The sequence below is a fragment of the Erpetoichthys calabaricus genome, chromosome 1, assembly GCF_900747795.2.
Source record: "Erpetoichthys calabaricus chromosome 1, fErpCal1.3, whole genome shotgun sequence".
Classification (NCBI taxonomy): Eukaryota; Metazoa; Chordata; class Cladistia; order Polypteriformes; family Polypteridae; genus Erpetoichthys; species Erpetoichthys calabaricus.
The window spans coordinates 225,450,269-225,465,301 of record NC_041394.2 but is presented as its reverse complement, the minus strand read 5'-3'; positions in this window follow the sequence as shown (position 1 = coordinate 225,465,301).

Sequence of the window (15,033 nt, the reverse complement as noted above, 5' to 3'; positions counted from 1 at the left end):
AAATAAAAAAGAAGCGAGTCGTAACCCACCGTCTGAGTGTCATATGAAAGCTTATTAGGGTACAGAGAAAAAGAAAAAAATTAGGGACACAGTGACAAAAAAGCTCGAAATGTCAACTTTAATCTCGAAATTTCCACTTTAATCACGTAGTTTATTTTGTCATTAAAGTAGAACATCATAAACTTCATTTTTAAATCATTTAATTTACTAGTTTCTCAAATACCATCGTAACTAAAGTAGCACGTTAAATGCTTTGTTTTGTATGTGTTCTTCTATGTGCTCTATGTGTGTGAATCACTATGTGCTTCTTAAATGGGCTTTCATTTCCTCCGACTGAACACAGAATCATTACATTCGTGATATTACAGCTCTCTGAATAATTAAAATACTGAGATGTATACTTGTATATCATTTTCATGATGATAGGAGTTAAAGCGTGTTAATAAATATGGGAACACGGTGGCGCAGTGATAGTGATGAGCTGCCGCCCTGTCCAGAGATTTTTCCTGCCTCCCACAAGATGCTTGCTGCGCTGTGCGCAACCTTCGATGAAATAATTTATTGTAGCAGTACTGTCCTTCCTTTTCTTTCTCCAAGTAACTGATCGCCACACAATCAGCTCTGTAATAGATGTTAATCCATCTGTAACCATTATATTGTTACAGGTTAATTACAATCAGATGCCTTAAACTAATAAACAATATGTGGTTAATTTCAGTGTATTTATAAAGCTGCGTCAGGGATGTGCATCTAAAAAAGAAAGGGAAACCACACTTGAACAAAAGTACTGCTTTGACGCTGGGTGCCGCTATTCTGCAAAACTGAGAAGAGAACTTGCGTACGTCAGGGTTTAACCTAGCATGAAAATATGTGTGGCTTTATGCCAAGTTTAGGTTTCATACATCACGATTTGAGTGTGGAAACAGGCTTACGCAACATTTTTGGGCATATGCACTGTTTATACATGAGACCCCTGGTTATCTCACTATAAGACAGGCACAGCAGCATTTGAAGCTTTGCAGAGGAGAGCAACCAAGTGCATCTCAGGACTTAAAGACATGTCCTGCTCTGACATACAAAGAAAATTACACCGGTTTAGTCTCAAGCAGAGAAGACTGTGTGGGGAGCTAACCCAGGTTTTCAAGGTCCTCAAAAGCATTGATAAAGTAGAACCAGCAGAATTGTTTCAACTTGATTATGAATCATTCTCAACACTCATAAAAATTAAAGGGTTTTACATTTAGGACTAAAACCAGCAAGCACTTCTTTACCTAACTACCAAGGCGTGTAGCTGAAGCAGAAACATTAACAACCTTTAAGAAGTATCTGTATAAGATACTGGGACAGCATACCTATTAGCTAAACAAATGAGGCTGATGTACAGAATGATCTCTTCTCATTTCCCAAATTTCTTATTTTCTAAAGTTATTGATAGCTAATAATGAGATATTGCTAAGTAGGCAATAATTGCATGCTTCCTATATGGATGCTTGTGAAAATCAGGGGATATAATGTGATGTGGAGGAGTTGTATCTGCTTATACAGCATTTGATAATAATGAACCCTCAAATACCAATATCCTAAAACAAAGATTATTAATATAGCAACATTTGGAACACTTGATCAAACATGGAAGGATGCCTTCTTTGATCTACAAAGATAGAGAACATCATCTAAGGACAGTCTTGCATATGTTTGTCTTCTTTGTTGTCAGAGGTTACTAGTCTTTACAGTCTTTACCACTGCTTCATTCTGTTGTGGTGAATGAAGGTTCAGTTTTCTGCTGTCTCTTCAGGAAGTTCCACTTTTAAGCTTTCTCACCCTTTTAGCTTCAGAACTGTGGAAGTACCTGATGTAGTCCATTATACCAGGAGATCAAACCCATCTTTCCGTTTGAAGACTTTTTATTATGGTGCAATACCCAGGTTCAAACTCATGTGTCACTATCTCTAAAGGGCATTCCTAGTAGTAGTGCCACTACTTTTAGATCAAAACTGGTTGTATTGTTTATGCAACCACAAAATTAGGAGATTGTAATTAAACAGTATGTGACTGGAAAACCCGGATTTAAAAAAATTAAAACGTTTTATGTCTGTTAAAAATAAAAGAAACTGGTACTTTTTTATACTGTATATCAAACAGACCAATAAGGATTGTTATAATAAGTGCTATCATGTCAAATTTGAAGTTTTCATCATTTCCATCTTTATCTACACACACATACACAATCCTATTTTCTCTCATATGGTGCTAATTTAGAGTCATCAGTTAGTGTAACAGATGTCTTTTGTATTTAGGAACATGTGTGCTTTGAACTTCTTGCAAAATTTCCAAAGCAATGCAGATATACAGTAGTTGTGAATATTCCATCCATCCATCCATTTTCCAACCCGCTGAATCCAAACACAGGGTCACGGGGGTCTGCTGGAGCCAATCCCAGCCAACACAGGGCACAAGGCAGGAAACAATCCTGGGTAGGGTGCCAACCCACCTCAGGACACACACAAACACACCCACCACACACTAGGGCCAATTTAGAATCGCCAATCCACCTAACCTGCATGTCTTTGGACTGGGAGGAAACCGGAGCGCCCGGAGGAAACCCACGCAGACACGGGGAGAACATGCAAACTCCACGCAGGGAGGACCCGGGAAGCGAACCCAGGTCCCCAGGTGTGAATATTCCTATTTACATAATAATAATCAAATTGGAAAAAAAGGTTGGTATCTGTTCAGGTGAGAATTAAGAACCCTTAATGAGTTACAAAAGTAAAATAACACACATGAGACAAGGTATATATGGTAATGCTAGTGTTATGTTGTCAGTTTTTTAATCATTACTGTATGCTGAAAATCACAATTTAATTTACTATAAATTATATTTTCTGTATTTAAACACTACAGTGTATCCATAAGTCTCCTTCTGTTACTCTCTCTCTCTCTTTCTTCTCCCTAGCTGGTGACAGATTGGGGTTTCCCACATAGTCCATACACTGCTCTTGGTGCCTCAGGGGATAACTTTCCAAGCTGGACAGTCCAATGGGATTGCTTTGCCGTCCAGAAGGCTAATACAATAGTTCTTTAAGTTGTCTTTGATTTGTTTTGTCCATATCTTTTTCAATGCCGCCCTTTGCAGCTTCCAAGTCTGGGATCATTCTCACAATAAGAGTTTAAATGGTGTTTGGCTGTTGTTGATTCTGTGTCCAAATCATTGTAGCGGCATTTGCTGAATTTTCACTTCTTCCGTCAGTTGGTTGTCACATCATGCTAGTATGGTCCCGTTTTGAAGCTGATAATAGAAGGAGACACACAGAATCTGGGGTAGACAGCACATTTGGAAGACTTTGAGCTTATTCAGCTAAGATTTGAGCATAGTCCAAGTTTCATATTGGTATAGGAGGATCAGTAGAATCAGCACTTGGAAGAGGCATATTTTAGATCGAATTTAAATATTTGTTTTCTTCCACAGGCACCACTTCAAAGCAGCGAAACCGTGGTCACTTGGCCGATTCTGCCGTGGATGCTATCTTCTTTTCTTGGACATTTGAACCCAGATATTTAAATTCTTGTACTTGTTTGGTTTGAATCCCATATATGTGAATAGTTGCAGATGATCCGAAGGTCGTAAGGACTTTGGTCTTTTCTGGGTTGATCTTCAAACTACACGGTTTGGTGGCTTGGGCGATGGTATGTAGTGTGTCAGTGGCATCAGCATTCTGTCTCTGACAAAAGGGCACTATCACTGCTAAATATCAAGTCTGTCGCATAGTTTTGATTATCGTACTGGACTCCTGCTTTTCCAGAGAATGCTTTTCTCATGATAGCATCGATCATTGTGTTGAATAGTAGGGGAGAGAAAACAGCTCCTTGTCAGATACCTGTTTGCACAGAGAATTCTTCAGACAGTTCATTTCAGATTCGCAAACAGCACACCGAGCCATCATAGTATGATTGTAGGATGTGGATGATCTTCTCAGGTACGTGCTTGGCCTCCATTGTTCGCCAGAGGGCTGGCCTGTGGACGCAATTGAAGACGGAGTTCATGTTGATAAAGACGATAATCATCTGCTTACCACTTCTAATTCTTTCTTCCATAAGTTGACAAATCGAAAAGATTTGGTCACATCTATGGTTCGGTGTAAAGCCAACTTGTTCTTCTCCGCTTATCTGCTCTTAATATTTTTGGAGCCTTGGCTGAATAACCTTTATAAAGACCTTGCCAAGGTCCAATGATAGACGGCGGCTCTGATGGTGGACCTGGTGGATCATGGTTTTGCAGCTCTTGAAGGAATTCCTTCCACCTCTGCAGGCATTTGCTGGATGACTGTACGAAGGTTCTGTCTGCTTTCCTGATGTTATAGTTGATCGTCTTGATTCGGTCACTCAGCCATCTGATGGTTTGATACAGGAAGTGATATTCATTTTGAAAAGCTTCTTCCTCAATGTCAGCTGTGATTTTGTTCCAGTATTCTTCATGATCAGCTTTCATTATCTGATTTCTTGGTTCACTCTTCAGTACCTTTTGAAATCAAAATGTTTGACTCTCTTCCATTCTATCACCAGGTCAAGGCATTCGTTCGAGATCCAAGGCTGCAAATGGTGACGTATTGGCGGGCATATGGGGATGGCACATTCCTGAGTTGCTGATGATTTCCGCTTTTCTTCTACATCAACGTCATTGGACGGATTGAGCTCTGCAAACTTGTTGAATAGAGTGATCTGAAATGACAGGCTGGTGACTAGGTCCCTCATTCATGCCCGTTCTCACTTGACAGAGGGGCGGGTTTTTAGTCTCACCCATTTTAGCCGTCGCCAGAGTTTGTCACAGAGGAGATAGTGATCAGAGCCACAGTCAGGTCCCCACATTGCTCAAACATTTTGGATGGATTATTGGAAAAGGGAGTTGATTATGATGTAGTCCAGAAAGGGTGTGACTTTACTGGATGGGTTCATCTATGTAAATTGATGCTTCTAAGAATGATGAAAGAAGCTGTTGCCACAAATCAGGTTGTCAAACAAGGCAAAGGACAAAAGACGCACTCCATTGCCATTCACTTTGCCTACATTGATGTTGCCCATCACTTCCTCCCATCTGTATCTGTCCGCACGGATGTGGGTGTTGAAATTGCCTGCTAAACTAAAGATCTCCATTTGAGGACTCAAGTCCACCATGTGTTGGAGTTGGTTGTAGAAGTCACCCTTTGACTCCTCCAAACTTATTTTTGTAAGCGCGTAAGAAGAGAGGATATGGGTTTTGATTGTACCATTGATAGTGATCGTTGAAAGCCAATTGGAGATACGTTTTAAAGGAGATCACACTTCTGGCCGCCCAATTATCTACCATGAAGCTGACAACAGCTTTGCGTTTAATGTGGCTGGAGCAGAAAAGAATCATCAAGCAGTCAGACGATGGTGGCTGGATGATGAGTAATTCCATAACTTCTGCAATGATTATTTTGCAAGACAACAGCTCTAGAGCAATAATTTCCTTCTGGCCAACATGGTGCCCAGTTCGAAAGTTCCATGCCACAACACAAAGATCCAAATTCGGCCGTATAAGTTTGTTTCTTCTTTGGCTGGTAGTCCACTTCTCGCCGGAGCCTGGGTCCCCAATACCTGCACATCGGCACCCCAAGATATGGCAGTATTAATTGATAAATTTGTTTCGTTTGTATCCATGTGGTTTCCAGCCTATTTTCCCTGATTTCATATTTCCTGTCACCACAGCATGGTGAATACCGTTCTCCTTTTTGAGCAGGGCTTGGAACCATCTGTGGTGGAATAATACATAATACTAAAGGCAAAAGAGGCTGATTTAAAACATTTTCTCAGTGTGAGTATTTGCAATAGATTAAGAACAGATTTCATTGATTTTTAGAAATATGGCAAGAGAGTATCTTGTATGTTTCTTTGTTTTCAAGCTACTCCAAGCTACATCATTTTTATTAACTATTTTAATAATTTAAGATTACATGAGGACAACTTTGCAATTGTCTAATTATTTGCAATATATTTCTTCCAAGAGTAAGCAGCTTACCATACTGTAGAAAGGTAATATTCACAATGAAGTGGATATGTTTTATTGTTCCAAATACATTTACATATTGTAAATAGTAAATTACTTAATTTCACATATGGAGACAAAGCAACTGCTAATTAACTAGAATTTACATTTTAAATGTATTTTCTTTGCACATAATGTAATGCACTTATGGGTAACAAAGTAAATTATTTCAGAATTTACTGAACCGTGATAATCTGAGGTGTTTTTAGGTGATTTTTAGGACTTTTCACAATTTTTTTCAAAGAATAAAGCTACAATATATATTGATTTACACCTTTCTAGTAAATATAGTGGGCGGCACGGTGGCACAGTGGTAGCGCTGCTGCCTCGCAGTTAGGAGACCCGGGTTTGCTTCCCGGGTCCTCCATGTATGGAGTTTGTATGTTCTCCCCGTGCCTGCGTGGGTTTCCTCCGGGCGCTCCGGTTTCCTCCCACAGTCCAAAGACATGCAGGTTAGCTGGATTGGCGATTCTAAATTGGCCCTAGTGTGTGCTTGGTGTGTTTGTGTGTGTCCTGCGGTGGGTTGGCACCCTGCCCAGGATTGTTTCCTGCCTTGTGCCCTGTGTTACCTGGGATTGGCTCCAGCAGACCCCCGTGACCCTGTGTTCGGATTCAGCGGGTTAGAAAATGGATGGAAGGATAACTGTAGAATTTAAACAGATAGCAGTTTTGCTTTTTTCCAAACACAAGATTTTTTCTAATATTCTTTATTAAAGCTATTTTTAAAATTGTCCATGTTTTTTCATAATGTAGAATATACAATATATCTTTTAACAAATGAACTAGAGGAGTTGATTGGTCCACATTTCTCCTAAATAGCTTAATGGCATATTTTAAATGTCCTGCTTCCCATTCAGTCAAAGAAGCATTCAGATCTAAACTATGTATCTCTCTTTCTTATAGTATAATGTTAATTTTACATTTTTTAAGTGCAACATGCAATACTTGTTAACTTTTAATAATTTAAGACAGCATGTGTAGCTCTGTAAATTAGTCACCTTTAAGAAATGTGTGACTTCTGTAGCAATGCAAAACCAAGTCTAATTGATGTGATCTTGAGTTAGCTTTTTTGTAGTAGGATGAGACATGCCTTTGAAATTTCAAATGTTGCAGTCTTTCCTCCTCCATCACCCAGTTAATTATATTATGGCTGAGAACGTTTGATGATATTTCTAAATGGCAGCAATTTGTAAATCTGTACTCCTCCGGGGTCTTCCCTTGTTCATTTGGTTTCAGGTTAACTGAATAGTGACAGAAATTGGGAGGTTGATTTTTTTTTTGTGGCCATCTTTCAGTTATGCATAATTTATCATTTCTGTCAATGAGCTACCGTGTTTCACCATGCATAATGTGGACTTCCGAGTTGTAGAATTTGCTCTTTATTTCCTGCATAATGAATTAAGAAGTGAACAATGGCATGTTAAATAAATCAGCATATGTGGGACTTAACAAGTAGTAAAGTGGTAGGCGAGATTGTGCTGGTTTGGACATGTGCAGAGGAGAGATGCCGAGTATATTGGGAGAAGGATGCCAAAGATAGAGCTGCCAGGCAAGAGAAAAAGAGGAAGGCCTTGTGACGATGCGGGTTCTGCAACATGCTCCCATCTCCTGTTAGGGAGCTCTTGAACCCAACACCGTCGGTAATGTCACCGATGAACTAGACAGTGAGGCAATAAACAATTGAGCAATGGGATGATGTATTAAATGTGCAAAGTGCTTTTATTCAAAGAACAATCAAAACAATCAGTGTTCTAATAAAGTGCTGTGCAGTTCATTCAAATGTCTTCATTAAATAAATAATCCATAAAATGAAACGTGAAGGTTAAAATCAATAAATAGAAAAACTCTTCTAAAAATAACGAGATTAAAAATCCACCAAGAAGCAATCCTTTAAGGTTATAAAGCCCGGTGTCTTCCTTTACCATGGTGGCTCCCCTGCTACTCCCATTTGGGCTGCTCAACAGGAGAGTCGCCAACCTGCAGGAACAGCTGCCCTTCATTCAGGTCCGGTAGCCCTCCGATCCTTGGCTTCGTCGGGCTCCCAACCGGACTGAGACTTGGGATATTTCCCAGCGGCCAAGGCGCTCACGCTGGGGCTACACCGGCCCAAAGCCTCCTCGACTCCCGCTCCTAGCAACGGCCAAGTCGATACCTCTACTGGTCACTCCAGCTACTTAGTCGCTCAGCTGGAGCGACCGCTTTCTCAGCCCCACTGAGTGTCGGCCAAACACTCCCCATGTGGGCTCTCTTCCCAGCTGCCTGCTTTCTCTAATACGAGCCTGCTCTCGCTCGCTCTCCTTCCTCACACAGGCTTTCTCCACCTGCTTCCTGCTACCTCCCGTTCTCTCTTTCCTTCCTTTTATTTCTCTCTTTTCTAACCGGCTTGCGCTTCTCTTTATATGCGGAGAGGACATAGCAGCTGCAGCCCATTAGCCACAGGAACAATCACGGATGTGAGCAGTCTCTCACCTGTGCACTTAGGTGAGAAACGCCCACACCGCAGATCGCCCTGTGGCTTGCTATAGCCACCACGCCTCCTAGCTAAGCCGTGAGCGCGGCGATTATTTATTTAGATAAAAACGGCCTTTGATGGGAGAGCTGTGGACCCATAACACCACAGGCCTAAGAGAAGGTTTATGGATGTGATGAGAGAGGACATGCAGGTGATGGGTGTAACAGAACAAGATATACCTGTAGAGGAGAGAAAGATATGGAACAAGATGATGCGCTGCAGCGACCCCTAACGGGAGCAGCAGAAAGAAGAAGAGAAACCTGTTCTTTTATCGCATTTTAGACTTCAACTGCCAGTTAAATTTGTGTGTATTTATGCAAAGTGAGACAACAGATTACCATCTCAATTAGGGGTCTGAAAGTCAATTCCTGAATGACCACTATTTTGGCACCAAGTCAGTTCTTGCTATTAATGAAGTGCATTGTTTATCTCTCTGGCTTAATATTGCTCTAATTCTCCCATGCTATATATTTCCAAAACTTTTTTTCCCCCCCAGAGTGCACCATTCTGATGTTTTGTGTACCACAGCAGTCCAATATTTATCAGACCTTCACTTTGTAATTATGAAATATTTTAATTGAACAGATATTGCATGATGGACACTGCTGCAAATGGCATCCCAATTATCTACCATGAAGCTGACAACCGCTTCGTGTTTAATGTGGCTGGAGTAGAAAAGAATCATCAAGTTGTCAGACGATGGTGGTTGGATGGTGAGTGATTCAGATCCTGTGAGACATAATTCCATAACCTCTGCAATGATGATTTTGCAAGCCAACAGTTCTTGAGCAATTATTTCCTTCTGGCCAACATGGTGCCCAGTTCGAATGTTCCATGCAGCAATACAAAGTTCCAAATTCGGTCATATAAGTTTGTTTCTTCTTTAACAACTAGTAATAAGCTGTTCCTTTATCACATTTTAGACTTCAACTGCCATCTTCTTAAAGTTCTATGCAGCAACATAAAGTTCCAAATTCTGCCGTATAAGTTTGTTTCTTCTTTGGCCTGTAGTCCACTTCTCACCGGAGCCTGGGTACCCAATACCAGCGCATTGGCACCCCAAGATACGGCAGTATTAGTTGATAAATTTGTTTCGTTTGTATCCATGTGTGGCAGTCCATTTGCTTGTCCAGAATTTTAAATCACCTGTAGCTCTTAGCTCTACCTATTGACCTGAAATTTGATACACATATACTACGTGATGTCTACTATCCACTTTCAGGGTGATGATTGACCTCCAAGGTTATTCCTCTTTTTATTTTTGTTTTATTTTATTGTAGAATCAACTCTCGGCAGCGGCCAGCAGGATGGCTGTGTGGCGCATGCGTACGGGCGCCATTCTCATCCCTACCACTTCCCCTACCTCTTCTTATCTTAAATCAGGGGTGGGCAGATTCAGTCCTGAAGGGCCGCAGTGGCTGCAGGTTTTTGTTCCAACCCAATGGCCTAATAAGGAGCACTTATTGCTTCATTTTAGTGGTCTCGTGCATTAAGATTTTGAACCCTTATTGCTTATTTTAGTCTTAAAGAGCTGTAGTGTTGTTTTTTAATTGCTCCCTATTAGCAATAAGATACAAATGACAAAAAAAACATAATTTCTCCATTTAGCTTGTTTCCATTTTCACCTGTGTGTATTTATCATGCACTATTGGGTTTAAGTAAATACTTGGAAGGAAAGTGAAGAGAAAAAGTGAAGCACTGAGAATTACTTGTTTGTTTTAGACTTCAAATCATTTGGGTGATATCCTTAAAAAGGAAAAAAAATCTAGGATATGAGAATGACTTGACATGGGAGAGTCAAAGCACTAGCAATCCATGAAATTAAATAATTGACATGGACTGTTTTGTAATTAAGCAACTGGGTTAGAACAAAAACCTGAAACCACTGCGGCCCTCCAGGACTGATTTTGCCCACCCATGTCTTAAATCATTCTTGAGGCAGATTGAAGACTTAAAGAAAACATAGTAAGTAATTGCAACACAAACACTGGCTTAATCAGTTTTAATGTAAAACGATGCAAACGAAAGAAGAGAAGAAGCGGGCTGCTAGGGTGGAGAAAACAAGAGCTGCTCAGGAAGTAGCAAGCGCATCAACCTCTGAGCAAACAAATGCTAAACGTTCAGAGAAAGAGAATGAAAACTATGAATGCTCAAGTCAAGATTATTCTCTCCACATTATCGTGCAGTGCGCCGTTACTGGTACTATATATTTCCAAAACTTTTTTTTCCCCCCGAGTGCACCATTCTGATGTTATGTGGACCATAGCAGACCAATATTTTTCAGACCTTCACTTTGTAATTATGAAATACTAGGGGGCAAAGCCCCCTGCTCGCTTCACTCGCTCACCCCCGGGGCGCGCTTCGCGCCACTGCCACTCATATTGTGAGGGTTTGGTGGCTGAACACATGCTAAGGAGATGCAGACAGATCAGCTGCTGTCTTGCTGCATGTTCTGCTTGTCATGCTGTGCGTCAATCATTTAAAAGCCTGTACAGCAGCTGTCCTTTTGTCTCACTGCTTTGTCTCGTGGGATGTCAAAATGTCTTCCGAGAAGATCACGTCTGGACCCAAGTGTTTTTTATTATAATAGAGAGATTTTATTGTAACAGATATTACATAATGGACACAGCTGCAAATGGGATGGTTAGCAGATCATCTGTTGACTATGTTTGACTACTAGTTAAAAAAAAGAAACAGTTAATAGTTGTGAATCTTAAAAAGCAAGTCAGGTAAACTTAAGGCAAAGATGTCTGTTCCATCAGAAGCAGTAATTAGTTATTAATTATAAAAGTAGTTTAAGTAAATACTTGCATTTACTATGTCCATCAGCAACTTATACTTGACAGCTGTCCCTTCCTACTCCAATTTGTTCATTGGCGTGAATGCCCCTCTTTTTCTCTTGCTTGACATTTCTTCAAACTGCATCTCTCTTCAGTTCAACTTATATAGGTCACTATACAGGTCTCTATCTCTTAAATGTGTCTTGATATCAGTCTGGATAACCCACCTCTGGAAACTACAATCTTTTAAATTAATTTTAATGTTTTTTACCTTTTCAACAAAATGTTGCTCAGAAACCCAAACTCCTTCCCACCCTCCAAGTAAAAGTATGCAATACATGCAACAAACCCAGTTGGGATTAACATCCTTAGCCTGTGTGACAGCAGTTTGTCAGGAAGTTTAAGTGAAAGTTATTTGTGAGCTAAAAAGTAAAGAGAAAACTGAACATGTCTTCTCAGCATTTTCATCTTACAGCAAGTAAGTCATTAGTTATAGTATTAATCATATCTTTAGCTTCAAAACATGGGAAAATAGAAAAATAATGAAGGAAATTAGTTCTTAATAACTGAATTTAATTCCCTAAAACAAAGTAGTAATGTAAAGTTTTACTTGCAAAAAAAAGTAACTTGCAAACTGTAGTATGATTTATACTAGAAAAACATACAAAAACAGTTACTTGTAAACATTTTCCTTCTTGCTGTTTTTAACAACACATCTGACACATTGCGTCAGAGATGGTGCTCACATTTGGTATAAGGCAGCATCAAGAGGTTGAGGCGATTCTCTATAGCTGATTAGTGGGATGTATCAAAGACGTGTGTTAGTAGAGACAGAAGAGGTATCCTATTAATTTAGCTGGAATTCAAAATTGGCATTGCTGCCTTTTGAGAAAGGACAAGCAAATAACAACAATAAAAGCGATAATAATGACATAAGGCACAGAAACACAATGATGAGTGCAGGTGCTTTGTGGATCAGCCAATAGGAATTTGAATTTCCTGCCTAGTTGTTGTCTGTATGGAGTTTACATTTTCTTTCCGTGTCTGTGAAGGTTTTTCTCCAGGTTTTCTTGATTTCATTCTGATATTCTAAAGATGTGCATTTTATTCTAACTGAGGGATTCCAAATTGTAAGGTGGTGTTGATGCCAGGAATGGAAAAAAATATATAAAATAATCAATTGATTTTAAGTAGAATTTAAAATATTCCATACATATTATTTTAATTGCCCATACAGAAAACAGAAGATAGTGCTACGTAGATTGCCCTGCAACCCTGAATTGGATTAAGTGAGTTTGGAAAGTTATTATTTTAATATGTTTATATTATTTGGATTTCTCTCTTGATTAGAACAACTTTGGTGTTCCATTTTGGTCAAAATAAAAGTGAACACTGTCTGCAAAGTAGCATTTTTTGACTCTTCTTTCTAGCTTTCAAATCTGTCAAGTTTTGTCAGCTGGGAAAGAGAAAAATACCATGCAGTACAGTTGTAAACCAAAAATTTGAATTTAATTACAGCACTATGTAAGAGCAAGAGGCTCCTCATGCACATTACTGACAGGCACGACAATGTTTGGCATGAAGCATGCAACAAATTAAAAGAACCAGTTCTATCCGTTCCTGACCACTTTAAAAAGTGGTTAGATGAATCTGATCACAATCCTGTAGCAAATGTTTTTTCTCATGGATTTTAAAGCTGACAAGCTGATTCAATCGTGATCGGGGCTGAAGGTTGGTTGAACTGGAGGCAAAGACTGCAAATTTCTAGAAGTGCCCAGAGAAGAAGCAAAGGCTAAAAAACACAACATACTGCTTCTGTTAGTTACTAGAGTGATACCTTGGCTAGTGCTTAGAATATGATCCTAAAATTTTCACTGTTAACTGAAACAGCAATGACTGTTTTCATAATAAGATTAATTTTTTACATGTACTGTATAACAATAATGATAATTTATTCTGAAATAGATGAAAATCTAGAACAAGAATCAACACTGTTTATGAAATGTATTCCTTTTTGTCATGATCCAGTACATTTTTTTTATTTAAATACATATTTTGGTCAGTATTTTGTGGTTTATGTATAGTTTTATTGTCAGAGTATATATATTAATTATTATAGTCTCAATTTTCTATTTAGGTAAAATTTGAAATTATTTATTATTTTATTTTCGTTTTCAGTGCTGCCATATTGTGTTTCCTGTGGGAGCTGCCATCTTGTGGTTCATTGCCATGACATGGCTATTCATTGCCAAGGGTGGTGCTTGACTATCGCTGATTGTGATATCATAAACGCGATGCTTTATAAGCCAACACTACCTGGAGATCAATATCTAAGAATAAGGATATTCTCTAAACAGAAAAGAAAACTGTCGTATTGTCTATTGTTAACAATTTGCTGCTGTGTTTTTTCAAGTTAGTTTCTTGTTTTTTGTATGAGGTTTTGTCACTTTTTTCATTTTGCCTTCATACATTTGACCTCTGTAAATCTTTATGTTTACATTTTATCTCCTGTTCCGTCTCCTGCTTTTTTGCCTGCCATATTCCAGCTTCTGGCAAAACACTTTTCAATATTTACCAGACTGTGAGGGGCCATCTTGATGATTTTCGCCTAAAATAAACAAGTGCTTAATATCTGGATTGTATCTGTATATAATTTAATTGGACTATATTTACACCTACCATTAAAATGTATTTACAGTGTTCAGATTGTGTAAGGGTTGGATGAAGATGATGTCCAAAATGTGGATCACACTCTTGCCGTGTATGTTTTGGGGGTTTGGCGGTTACACATATTTATCTATGCAGCACAGGGTACCACAAGTACTAGTCTGTCATTACCCAATATGAGAATGCAAAAAAGTGTTATCACACTTCCATAAAGAAGTTTAGTGCTTTAGCATAACACCAACAATTTGACTCATGAATGAAGAATAGTAACATGATTCACTTCCTAAGACCTAGTCCACGTTATCTGCATCACTGTCAGTGCTGGCCACCTTCACATGACTTGTGTATCTGCTGCCATTACCCTATGCAATCCCTTTGCATTTTTAGGTTACTTGACTGTTGTATACAGATTGAAACTGTATTGTACAATTTGGTTCTGAACCACACCCCAGTTAACAAGAATGGGATGACTTGGATAGAACAACCACTGACGCTCCAGATAAATAAATGGCAACAATGGGCTGCTGATGCCAGGTTTATGAGTTCCCAGGAGATGTTGTTCTGGCAGAGAACTGTGCTCGAATAAATTCCTGTGGCCTTTGGAAGGAGCTCCCAGCATTCCTTCTTCATATTTTCCAGGGTCTTTGGCTAGCCACAAGTGCTTATTTGAGAAGTGCTCTATGGTCAGGTTTTGAGTGGGAATCAAGCCCTCCTTCTGAGTGAGTCAGTGTTTAGGAGTAGCTTGTGGACAAAGTCTCACCTTGTGAAGTGAAGGAGGAGAAAAGACCAGGGGCCTCGTGCATAATGCTGTGCGTAGAATTCACACTAATACATGGCGTATGGACAAAAGTGGAAATATGTGTAGGCACAAAAAAATTCTGATGCACAAACCCGTACGTAAGTCAACTTCCACGTACTTCTGCAACATAAATCCTGGTCAGTGTGTAAAGTACCGCTCGTGCATGCGCCTGACGCCCCACCCCAACTCCTCCAAGAATTTTGCATATTTT